General features: G+C 40.5%; 1 long non-coding RNA gene across 2 annotated transcripts in view; it reads left to right on the forward strand.

The window, feature by feature from the left end:
* LOC117883196 overlaps nt 1–11,440 on the forward strand; it is a 93,404-nt gene extending 81,964 nt beyond the window's left edge. For both annotated transcript variants that reach the window (XR_004647201.1, XR_004647202.1), the window contains exons 3-5: nt 7,465–7,497; nt 7,599–7,645; nt 11,330–11,440. This is a non-coding gene — a long non-coding RNA (uncharacterized LOC117883196). The remainder of the gene's footprint in view (nt 1–7,464; nt 7,498–7,598; nt 7,646–11,329) is intronic.
* The last annotated feature ends 2,146 nt before the right edge of the window (nt 11,441–13,586 follow it).

Genomic DNA, 13,586 nt, shown 5'->3' on the forward strand with positions numbered 1-13,586 from the left:
TTAGTCACCCAAGTTGTCTTATTGACCTGGTAGAGTTATGACTCGCCAGTCTGAGATAAGGGGTTACCAATATGGGCATATAAATTTGCACAGTGGTCAACACAATAAAGCCTTAACCTAATGGAGGCCTCTTGGGGCTACCATAATATAAATGTTAAATAATAATAATATAATGAATAGAGTGCCTGCTCCATTGATTTCAGTAAAATATGGTGTAAGAAGAATAAATATTCTTTGTTCCATAATACTCTGCCAGACTGGCTAGGCTTCAACATAGCCTCCATAAGAGTTACACTGGGTATATCGGAACATAATCAGTCACAGAAAATATGGAACTTCAGGATGGCTTTCATTTCCATGAGTCTCAGGTGCTGCAACTGCTGGAGCTTTCATAGTGGCTAAGGCAATCATGTGACCATGAGAGCTAAAACAATAAAGCCTCTGTAATGGATTCCTGAACCAGAAGGCGATTCCAGACATAATGGGAATAATTTTAAAGAGAATATTACAATCTATAGAGTAGAAATTTTTGTTTATAGGGGAAATTGTTACCCCACTCAACTCTATTCAAAGTGAATGGCTATATATTATATTAACATATATACTGAGATATTCCTATCTCATAGAACTGGAAGGGACCCTGAAAAGTCATTGAGTCCAGCCCCCTGCCTTCACTAGCAGGACCAAGTACTGATTTTTGCTCCAGATCCTGAAGTGGCCCCCTTAAGGATTGAACTCATAACCCCAGATTTAGCAGGCCAATGCTCAAACCACTGAGCTATCCCTCCCCCCTTTACAATAGGTTATACTGCATGAAGAAATAAAGAACTCTGGAAAGGGAATTATTTTCATTTTTAAATTGTTCCTGTCTTTCATGTTTTCCTGCATGCAAACAAAATAAAGGGTGAAATGTAGAAATCCAGCAAAATGCTGAACTTTGACATTAAAAAAAAAAACCTCCTAGGAATTTTAAAGGATTTGCTATACTGAGTTGAAGTATCCACCAGATAGAAACCTACGAACAAGGTAAATTAGGAATTCACTCCCTTTTTAGCCTTGTATGTGCCTAGGGTGCCCAGATCACAACACTAAAATATTGGAACACATTGGGGTGCCGTCATCCCCGGCCGCAGTCCACCCCCACTCCTCCCAGGCTTCACCCCCACTCTGCCTCAGGTCCGGCCCCCTCCCCGCTTCCCCCACCCACCGTGCCCATTCTCATTCCCTGGCCCCCTGCTGGCTTGCTGCGTCCCTCCTCAGTCCCTCACCCACCACTCGCCTCCTCACCCTGCCTGCCCACCGCTTGCTTGCCTCTTCACCCCCCTGCCCGCCACTTACCCCTGTGGCACCAACTTCCCCTCTGCAGGGTGGGTGCTCGCCTACCCCCCACCTCTTCCCACCCAAGTATCTGCCCTTGCTCCGCCCCCATTCCACCCCTTTCCCCCAAGTCCCCGCCCCTGTCCTGCCTCTTCTCCACCTCCCCCCCTGAATGCGTCCCCACTCCTCCCCCCTCCCAGAAAGCGCTAAGTGCCGCCAAACAGCAGTTAGGCAGCGGAAAGCACTGGGAGGGGGGAGGAGCGGGGACCATTTGCCCACCCCTACATTAGGGTGTGCCCGGGCACACCCGGCACACCCCGTGCGCACGCCTATGCCTTTAAGTACATGAGCAGCTCCATTGAATTCAAAGTTTAACATGTGTGTAAGTGTTGTCAGGACCCGGGACTAATACAGTCTCTCTAGCTGCTACATAAGGAAGATAACTCCACCTCACAGTGCTGTGCAGGGAAGATTTGCCAGTCTTAGAGCTGCTTTACGCTGGTGGAATGACACAAAGTGGCCAAAGTGTTACCCAGGATCAGGGCCTAAGAATGAAAACGGATTGGACATGGGGAGATGAGCATGGCTGACAAAGGTGGAAGGATGAATACAGCGGCCAAATAGTTTTTTAAATGAACAAAACACTTTAAGATAGTCTCAACTACCATCTCAAGGCAAGGTCAAGCAACCAGGTGGGAAGGGCAAGGGGTTTTGGGGAAGGTAAAACACTAAAAGGCCAGAGAAATGCCTGCCCCCACCATAGCAAAACCTCACTCCTTACCCCTCCCATGGGGTACAAAAGAGGTGGGATGAAGACTCCAGCATTGTCTTTGGTGTAAGACCTAGCGTATCAATTGATCTGGGGTAAGTGACTGGGAGAAACCTGATGTGGTGTGGTTTTTGGTTTAAGTGACCTTTTATCACTAAGTTCAGTTTGTCTGGGTGGCAAGGACAGTCTAAGGGGACTGTCAGTGACTCCATAGTAAGACTGGGATAGTGATCCAGGAGTTCACATTTGTTACTGGCTTGGTGAAATCTAATTATAGAATACACCACCAGCTCGGGGGCTCTGCCCTGTTTCCTGACAGTCTGCCCTGAGCTAGACACTCACAGTTGTGAGCCACTCCAGACAGCGTGACACACTTTAACAACATTCATCGATGCCTTAGTTGTTTTAAACCTTAAGACATAGATTTCAATTAGTTGTATTAATTATTCAATTAGTCTTAATAATACTGTTTTTTGTTTTGGTTTTTTTCATCCCAAATACCAAATCAAAACTGAACCTCTGCATATCAAGTTCAGATAGTGTAGGTACCTCTGTATCTAGCCTAAGGTCACAACTGCCCTCCTTAGCTTCGATTAAAACCTATTGTGAGGGGTATCTGTGCATCTTGAAGTCTGGATGTTCCTCTAAAGCCAGATATTGTCTGAAAATCTAGCTTTTCCCTAATTTCCCCAGTTCAGAACTTTCAGTGTATTCTAGGGCCGTATGTATATCACATAAGTGGACTGATCCTGCTTTCCTTGCTGATCCTAAACTCCTAGTGCATTGGAGTCACTAGGTCCTAATGAAAGGAATCAGGCACAGGGAGAGATGGAGGGCAACCGGGAAAGAGATGGTGGTTTGGAGGAAGTAGGACAGAGCATAGGAAAGGCTAAAGAAGGAGGGAGATGTGCAAAGAAGAGGATATTTTCAAACTAGTATCCAGACTTCTGCAGGCCTTATCTGAACTCAGCTGCTGAACACCTGAATTTCTGAAAACTCACCAATATTTATTGAGGTTTAACTAGAAAACTAATTAGTTAAATGCAATAATTACATTTATAATCTTAAGGCATTTAAATAAATTGAACCTGTAAATTTAAATTATATGATTACTTGGGATAATTTAATGGATGATCATTTTCTGAAACTATAATTCAGTGAGACTTTTTACAGCTGTTTCATAGTAGACAGTGCCTGACAGCACTTTTGATACTATTGATACATTTTTAATATAACTAAAATCAATATATAAAACCTTTTAATTATTCAATCTTAAAAATACTTGTACCTACAAACCGAAAAAGGCAGCAGTATTTGGATGTAACATCAGTTTCATATGGTTTGCAACAACTGTGTCTGGTTAAACCACTGGCGTTAATTATGTGAGTGTGAATCATTGATAAACCAGGACTTTATATCCATCACAACAGTGTAGCAGTTTTAGATTTACAGATCCAAATCCAAGGGAGATGGTATAATTCCAACCTCTAGCCTGGCGGAGGTGGCACTTTCAGTGTAATAGATCAGGAGGCGTGAATGTTTTAATGCCAGGACATATAGTAAACCTATTAGAGGCCATGTCCTCTGCTAGTATAAATCAGCAACACTCCATTCATGTCAATGGAGCTACACCAATTTATAGCAGCTGAGTGGCTAGCCCCTCTTTTTTTCAACTCATCTCTTTTCCGTTTTTGGGGGGAGGGGGAGGTTGTAATTAATATGGTCTCTGTTGTCATACTGCTTGTCTATAATTCCTCTTATAATAAGCTAGCTGCTCGGATTTGATCCAAAGTCATTGATGTCAAATATGGGAGTCTTTCTATTGACTTCAATGAACTTTGGAATAAGTCCTAACTCAGTGAGTCAGGGAACAGGTGGATAGATATTACTTGTATAGGGCCTGAATCTCCGCTGACTTATAGTAGGATAAATCAAGAGCAACTCCACACAAAAGTCAATATAGTAAGTTTTACATCAGTGTAAGTGAAAGGATGTTTCACATCACTAAAATCCACCCACAGTTTTAAAAGGTTGGGACAATACAATGCTTTCATAGCCTCTGTTACTAGTCATTCTGCCACTTTCCCTCTCTAATTTAAGGTGGGGGTAGGAGGCTGTGCAGTCTCTGTATACTCCACAAAGAAAAGTTCACAGCACAGTTTGAAGAACTCCTGGCAACTGACCGATGGAGTGTGTCTTGTTTGAGGCCAGTCACTCCTCCACCCTGCCAAAAAACATTGGGCCAGATTCCCTTCCAGCTACAGTAAATTGGCTCCATCCTATTGTGCCACTAAGTCTAAGGAGTAAATGAGGGCGAAAAATAGTAATTAAAAACAAAACCAGTGAACAAGTAAATTACAAAGTTATCAATTGTTTGCAGGGTTGTTGTGACCATGTTAGTCCCAGTAAACTAGACTATATTCAATACCAAATATTACCTCACCCACTTTGTCTGGCTAAAGTTATCAATTGTCAGCCTCAAAAATCAAACAATTCTTTGTGTTTACATCTGACTCTAACACAGCTGCTGAAAATCATTCAACCGAGGGACAGCTAGCTCTCATACAGTGAAAGTCTGAAGAGGTAGGCTCCTAGAGTAGGTTAAAGAATTCATCTGCCTCTAGATTTTTCTTTCCATTAGGAGAATGCTTCACCTCATACTGAGGAGAGTTACTCTACAGTTGATCACAATAAAGATCCATAAGCCCACCATGCTACTGCAGACACTGAATGGATGACAGCACTGCACTTCAGATGCGTGACTTAAATAACACACCATCTTATTCAGACAACCTATTTACAGGAAGCACTTCATGCAGGAGGCTTTTGAAAAGCTTTAGAAGCCACTGTTCCTAGAATATGTTCAAGTATGCCACTGGAGCAGTTGAAAGTAAAATTAAGGAGTACTCAAGTTTGACTCTGTATTGCCCAGCTACAAAACTTGCAGCTGAAAAGTGGTATGTTTTCAAAATAAAAAATTCTTGCTAAATGCCTTTTGCAAGAGTAAACGGCTGAAGCAGGTTTGAGCTTAGCCTGCAATAAAAGTTCTCTTTCCCCACCTCCCAACCACTAACTACAGCAGGCGCAGCATAGTGTTACATGTTATAACCTTGCCTTGCCATTCATGCTTAATGTGGTCACAGCTCGATTTCTTGTGGCGTGCTGTGACTTATGGTCAACTTTCATTGCTAACAGGGGAAAAAATCAGCCTGACAAACTTAATATTTCCAGTGAGGCAAGGGTAGAGGAGTGTGTGTGTGTGGCAGTGGTTTGTCCTCAGCAAAACTTGCAAGGTGAAGCCTCCTTCACTTTGCATTTAACAAAGTTTTCCTAAGGGGGGAGGCAACTTTTCCCCTAGTTTAAGTTCAGCTGCAACTCTCAGCCAGCCACTTCACTACAAGAATGCAGAGTGAGCCATTTGAGCCTTGTGATCTTTCAGCTACACAGCATCCCATTCATCATATGCTTGAGAAACATAATATGTAAAGCTGAGAAAAACAGAAGCTGCAGAGACAAGGAAAATCAATTAGCAAGAAAGCTTGTATAAGAAGAAAGACTTAAGCAAAATCTTCACATGTTATCATTTTGAAGTTTCTAAAGCTTTTTTTTTTTTTGCCTTTAGATTAAAAACTTTACTGGCCACATTCCAAGTATATTCTTTAAATTAGGGTATGGAGATAAGAGACTACTATTTATTCACAGACTAGAGATCATTGGGCACACGGATGGATTTATATTTTCTCCCCATGTAATTTCAGCAGGGATCACCTTCAGTACTAAGAAAGATTGTTATAGTTTGCAACTAGTTTCTATCCTGGAAAGGAACCCACGCAGCATAACTTAAACAATACAGTGAGGGCTAGATTCTGATCTCAGTTACACTGATATAAATTAGGAGTAACTTTACTAAAGTCAAAAGAGTTATATCAGTATAAGAGAGATGAGAATCCACCCCAATTAACTTCAAAAGAATTAATCCTCATTTACTCCAGTGTAACTGAGAAAGGAATCTGGCCCTTATTTCTCATATGGAATCAATTCAGATAGTGACCAAATTCTCTTTTGAGTAGCAGTGGTTTAAATATGGAGTATCTGACTTCATTGGAGTTGCTCCCAATTTGCCATGGTGTAACTGAGCAAATTTTGGCCCAGTGACTATTCAGCATGAAGTTATTGCAATTAATGGTGGCAAGCAGGTGTGGGTCCTATCATACTTCTGCCTCCATAAATCAGAAAATGCATACTGCAGCCTGTTAAAACAGTTCTAAGTGATTTGGGGAATTGCCATTCAAAATTATTTTTGATCACAATTATTTATCACGTTCTAGAAATAAAGCAGATATGTGTAAAGTATTCATCCACCTAGTTCCTTCCCCAGCCCTATGAATATTTTTTAACTTGTTAACTACTGGAACTTGATCCTCATGTAATACAGGAAATGTGTAATAGCGATACCGATGACCTTACTAAAGTGCAAGCTGTGAATAGCCCTAGTGAAGTTGAGCAGCCTGCAAAGACAAAAATGTTTGTATGCCAGCTATTTAATCCCAATGCAGGTGAATGGCCTTTGAAAAATATTTAAAGCACTTTAGCATGCTAAACTAAGCTTTCATTATTGGGAAGTAAAAAAAAAAAGTAACATCACTACAGGTATAATAAATCACAAAGAAAAATGTAATATCCATTTATACAAAAGTCCAATTTGCTGGTTACAACAGTAAATAGTCAAATATTCAGTTTCTGTCCCTAAAGTTAAAATATCCTTTACTTTACAAAATAGTCTATGTTACAAGTAAAACAGAGTGAATAGTTAATAATTCACTCCTCAAATGTTGCTGCTTTGTTATGTTTACTAGCAGATTGTAAACATTTTCATATTTATTTGTCATTCAAAGTTTTTCATTATTTTTCCCTTTGTATGAATAGCTCACAAATAGTTCACTGTGAATGTGAAATTCAAACTTTGTGCTGTGTTGGTTCCTGTCTTCCATTAGGCTATCAATTGTATGATCAGAGGTTTAGCTAGTTACGTATGTCACATGATATTGCTTCCTTACCATGATTAGTTTATGCAGCTAACAATGTAAATTTCTAGTATTACACTTAAAATTGGAAAATATAAAACTATTCAAACTGGAACTTCAGTACTCACAAATATTTCTATGAGTACAGCTTAACTGTTTGGGTGTTCACAGATGGCAAACATGAAAGGATCATAATGAACATAGGCTACTCAACGTTTGTTTATGAATTAAAATATATAGTTTAGGAAAACACTTGCCATGATTAGGTCAGCTCTAATGATTAAAATAAGAAAGTAATGATATTGGGAAGTTCTGTTGCCATGACTGAAGTGTTCTGTGTCAATCCTCTTCTAGGTACCTGTTCCTCTGTAGCCCTCCAACTAAAAGGTACACCGACCACTCTCCTATTTATGCCTCTTCTCTGCTTGTTTCTTTCTTTCTTGTTTTCCTACCTCAGTGCCCCTCTGATAACCACTTTCTTATTTCAGACCTGAACTGGAGAGATATTGAGGACCTACTGTTCCCATCAAAGTCAGTAGGAAAAACAGAATAGTCCTGGAAATATTGCCTGAATCAGGACTGAGTAAAAACTCACAAGGGTTTTCTGAATTAGGTCCAATTTGAATTGGAGGTGTTCAGCCCCTCTTAGGATCAGGTCCATTGTCACGACGTCCATCATGCTGCTCTTTGACTAGAACTGAGCAAATAGTTCCTATCAAAGAAGAGATTAGATTAACGTAGCCTCTCTCTTGAACTGTCTATTATCTCTTGAATTATCCCGTTCAGAGCAGGAGGAGCTGAGAAAGAGCTGGGGTATGAAGCCTTGATACAAGGGTAAGAAAAAAGACAGAAGGAAAGAGACCTGCAGGGAAGCTTTGCAGTGAATCCAGAGAGGACACAGTATCAGAGAAGACTTGGGAAGTGGCTCTTCACACCAGACAGGTTGCATGGCCTGGCTGGAGCTACTTGTAGTGAATGGAAGAAGCATAAGTCTAAAAAGCAAGAGGCTTGAGGAAATGCCACGAAACAGGACCTGGGATTTAGGGAAAAATCTGTTGAACCCAGCAAGGGGCTGAAAAAATTGTGCAGTGGGAGGAAAGAGGTTTTGATTTAAGCTGCCAATTGAACAATGGTGTTGTTTTAATACCCCAGGCCCCTACAAGGGGTGTTATTTGACACTCAAGAGACAGAGCAGTCTTTGAGAAGCCCAACAAGGGAAAATGGAGGCAGTGGCAGGATTGGGTAAGACCTTGTCACAGTGCCTCTTGAAATCACTTTTCCCCAGCATAAAGAATCATTTACTCACTTCCCATGAATATTGTGTAATATTCACTTATTTGCTGGTTCCATGAACATTCCTGACCATGAATTCATTTGCCTGAACACTTACGGAAAATGAACACAACAGGGGTGCCAACACAGGTGCTCAATTCTCTCCCTGATATACGCTTGCATGCATGCTGCTATATTCCTGCCTGTGTTCAGTATGATAGGCTGATGATTTTTAGTGAAATCAACTCAACTTGATTACACATCTCAACAGATTAGTGCTTCTGAAAATGTAATAATAGGCAAAGTCCTGATCTTTGCATGAGGATCAATCCTGCAAGTAAAGGATGAGCCCCCAAATGTCAAGTGACTTTCCTGAAATGTATTGTCAGAGATCGCTAAGGGTATCTCCGCATGTAGCACAGTGTGAACAGGGAGTGCACCCCTTGCTACAGTCCTTTCTGGCATGCAACATACTCTTCCTATTGTGCTGGTTCTGCTCTATAAGCCAGTGCAGGGAAGGGTGGGTGTGATGGTCCTGTCCTTTCTCATGCTCTTTGGGAGGAGAGATGAGGGCATACAGTGTTCCCTGTACTCCCCAGAATGTTTCTATCATTCACCCCCATCCTGTAACCCCATAAGAACCAGTCAAAAATTGGCCTTGAAAGAGGATCTCTAATAGCAAATAATAGTTAATCCTCTCATTTTCACAATCAATAGGAGATTTCAGGGATCTATATGTTTTGGTTCAGTAGCAGACTAAAGTAAAGTAAAGAGTACACCAAACTGTCAGTGCATTTTGTAGCTAGTAAGCCCTGGCAGTTTTCAGAATGGCTGAATTGCTGCTGGGTAATATTTTGGCACACATCTCTTGTCCTGGACCCTGCAGGAAGAAAAAGAAGGCACCAGAAATGTAGTTTAATTAGGATGCAACTTTCGTATGTAACACATCTGGGAACTATTTGACAATAATCCTCCAGTGCAAGTCATCCCTTTGTAATCCGTTCCACGTTGGGGAGGGCTGACCCCATTAACTTGATCCCAGTACCATTGCTGGGATCCCACAGACCTTCCTTTGTATGAGGGTTAAGGGGGTGGGGAAGAGGAGGCATTAGAAGCCCCAACCCCATTCTCCACCTTCTCTAGGAGTGGCCTTTTCCTAATCCAATTCTAATTCTGGTTTATCAAGGAAAGCCTGGACACCTGCTAAGTAGAAACAAAATGAATTTTATAAACTAACCAACACACCATGTCCCTGGGCTGCTAAGAGACAGGTGACAAAACTCACCCTTGCCCAGGCTAATCTGGCAGCAAGGGGAAAATACCTTCCCAGTACCCAAAAAGCAACTAGCATGATGCAGACAGCAAGTCCCCAAAATCCAATTCTAATATAAACCTAACAAGAGGGAGGATGGAGTTTTTCTTCCTGGTGCAGATTGCCACTCACTTGGGTGTGTGGGAGCCAATAGGCTTATGCCATACACTTCTGTCCAACCAATCAGCCACAAAGCCCCAACCTCCTCCAGCCCAGAAGGAGATTGACTGCCCACCATGAGGTAAGAAAGGTGCAACTCTTAAAGGAACCAAGGGTTTCTTCCCCTGCTGGCCCAAATAAAGCCTCCTCGCCTGTGAGCTTGTGGGAGGAGCAATTTAATCAGAAATTCCAATTTGCTGTACTAAACAATTTCAGGGGTCATCTTTTCATGCTAAGGCATAAATGAAACTCTAATCAAGAGCCAGAAAGATGGTTCAGAATAAACTGAAAATAATCTGTACTTACAGTCTGATCCTACAGTTCTTACTCACATGAGTCCCATTTAGATTTAGTGGGACTACCCACATGAGTGAGGCTACAGAATTGGACCCTTGGTGTAAAAGACTTTTTTGAATCCCCTTATTGAAACTATTTTAGTCCATTAAGGAGCACAAATAAAGAGATTATGTTGTACTTGAAATGTTATATTTTTTTAAATGCACAAGAACTCTCCAAGTCTTCTTGCGTTATGGGAATCTACAAATGTACAAATTCCCTATTAATTTTTTGGTATTCAATTTTTTATCCATTTCAATAATAATAGCATTACTAATGTGAGTAACAAATTTAGTTGATCGGGTTAATTCTTCCATAAAGTACTCTATCCCATTATTTAAAGCTGATTCTGAGTAATTTAGGCCCAGATCCTTAAAGATATTTAGGATCCTGACTTCCATTGAAATCAAAGTCTAAACAGCTTTAAGGATCTGGGCCCTAGAGCCCAAACCCACATCATTGACTTCAGATGGAGCAGGGTCAGGCCCGTTATGTTTAAAAAGATATTAAGAGCTGGTCAGAATGTATTTTTCCATGGAAAATTTCAGCTTTTCAATGAAAAACTGAAAACCAAACCATTTCAGCTGAAAATGTCTAGTCAGAAATGCCCCTGCAGCGCTTCATAGGAGTTGTAGTTCAGACGCCTCATGCCCCCATTCTACTGCATAGGCTGTCTGTCTGTCTGTCTGTCTACTACATATCCCATGAGGTTCCATGGTCTCCCTACCTGCTGAGATGCTGTAGTGCAGCATTAGAGTCATATGCCAGGGTACATCCTCAGAGGTATAGTCCCTTAGGGAGTCCAGCCCATAGAGGAAAATGGGGACGAGACCCCCACATTAGAATTCCCACGAGAGGCTGCTGTGGCATTTCCAAATCAAAGTATTCAGACATTCAATTTTTTGGCGAAAAGTTGAAATTTTCCATGGCAAGCAGATGCTTTTTGTGAACAAATTTTAGACGAAAATCCAATGTTCCCTTTGAAGAACTGTTTTGATGGAAACATTTTAACCAGCTCTACAAGGTGTTACTATAAGTGGGTTTTAGCTTCCTGTCTAGAATGTCTTTCTGCATCACCACTGACTTACATTGTGCGACAATGTCAAGATATGTCACTGGACTTTATGATCACATTTTCAGGTCAGCCAGTGGAAAAGAACAACTTACCTGGATTTTGCTGAGATGAGCATCACAGAGAAAGTCAATACAAAAGAAGAATGAATCTTCCTGTCTTCTTGCATAAGCTAGATATAAATAAATAAATAAATCAGCAATTTATTTTTATTACATTGACCATAAAAAATAGAGCTTTAAACATGGAAAACCAAAAGAACAATAGTAACACAAAAGTTAATTCCTCTAACTGCATTCAGAGTTTGTTAAGGTTCAGTCTGTAAAAGAAAGGAAATTCAGGGTCAAAGATCAAACCCCTTTCCTAGTGTCTAGTCACAACGGGATGCCATCCTTAATTCTACCCAACTGTGTCATATTGTGGCCAAATATTGGAGGCTTGATCCTTAACTTTGAAGTTCCTTTCTTTTGTGGATTTAAGCCAGAACCACAACATTTTTTTGAAACGCAGTCTCTCGGTGAATTGAATGTAGTTTTCTGTGTGAAAGTAAAGTTGAATACAAAGCTTTTCACACTTCCACGGGGATAGATTTAAAACTATCTTTGCCCCTTTATTTCTCTTCATATTTTCGTTGGCCCTGGTTATTTGATTAAAAATGTAGGAAATCAGAGTCAAAAGATTTTTTTTTTTTTAAAAAGGAAGTGCAGATACTGATAACTGTTCTTCAAATATTTTCTGTCATTTTTATAAATGCTTTCCAGATTTGGACTTGACATCCTTACAGATTTTAAGGCTTATTCAAGTAACACTTGTCTTTATTTTGGCCCAGCTCATTAATATTATGATTTCACTATTAATCCTTTTCAAACGTTCTCTTTAGAGATATTTGATATGAAATAGAGGGTTTTGAGGTTTAAATCAAATTTAAACAAAGACATTCATCAGAAAATTTAATTTGCATGTGTATTCAATTAGCGAATGTACTGCACTAATGGCTCAAAATGCCTATTAACTTCAATAATAATTTTGCCTAAATAAGGAATACAGAATATACTAATAAAATGTATAAAACATAACAAACTTTTTCCATAAAACTATGCTTAAATCCCAAGCATTTTACATATGAAGACTGGGGTGTCGGATATGAAAGGGGTAGTTCTTGGTCAGAAAAAACCTCATATCTTCAAATATTATGGCACCTAACAGGTAAGATTGTTGCAATATTCCTTTGGGTGCTACTTCCCACCCACCGATAGGATGAATTCCATATGACCACAGTATGGGTTGCAAATCAATGTACACACATAATTCATTTAGCAGCCTTGTTCTCACTGCATTCCTTTTACCACCACAATGAAGGTTTGTGGTGTACACAGAGTAATGAATAGGAACAAAAGAGTCCATGATGTTGGAGAAGGTAGCGGTGTTAGTGGAAATCATGGTGTCAGTGGAGGTTTATGTGGGGAGGAGGAGGAGAGGACAGACAGCTACAGAGAAATCTGGGAGATGAGAGGTCACTGAAAGGATTGCCTGGTATGACAGATGTGTAAGGGAGTGTGAACAATGTTACAAAAGAGTGAATGCCGTGGTGAGCTGTTCTTAACCTGGAGACTCATAGATGTTGATATCACGCAGGATGAAGGTGAGGGATTGGAATGAAAGCAAGAGGAACAGTAAAGCATTGAAATCAGAGAGGGCAAGGATGATGATAGAGTGTAGTGATATCAAGTGAGAGTAAACAGAAGAACCATATGGCATGCACACCCAGAGGAGGCAAAAATGTTCAAGAAGTAAGAGAGGAGATGGAAGCAAGATTGTGAGAGCAGCACTCCACTGTCACCATTGTCACTACTGTGGCAGGGAATAATAGTCACAGAAATTAGAGATTGGAAAAAAAGACATATTAGATCATCCACTCTATTGCCTAATGTTTAGATTTATGGCATTAATAGTGAGCAAGGTAACTGCAGCTTCAGAAACAAGTATGAGAGATAGATAATCCTGCATAAAATGTTTGAGCATCGCTGTAGTATAGATATGTACTGTGTTGGGGGTTTTTTGTTTTTAAACTTTGTGCAATACATAAATACCTCTAAAAGTAGAAATACTGAATAAATGCATGAAGCTTTCCATGAACATAAAAACATAAGAACAGCCATACTGGGTCAAACCAAAGGTCCATCTAGCCCAGTATCCTGTTTTCCAACAGTGGCCAATGCCAGGTGCCCCAGAGGAAATGAACAGAGCAGGTAATTATCAAGTGATCCATCCCCTGTCCCCATTCCCAGCTTCTGGCAAACAGAGGCTACGGACACCATCCCTGTC

This window comes from Trachemys scripta, chromosome 9, assembly GCF_013100865.1.
Source record: "Trachemys scripta elegans isolate TJP31775 chromosome 9, CAS_Tse_1.0, whole genome shotgun sequence".
Lineage (NCBI taxonomy): Eukaryota > Metazoa > Chordata > Testudines > Emydidae > Trachemys > Trachemys scripta.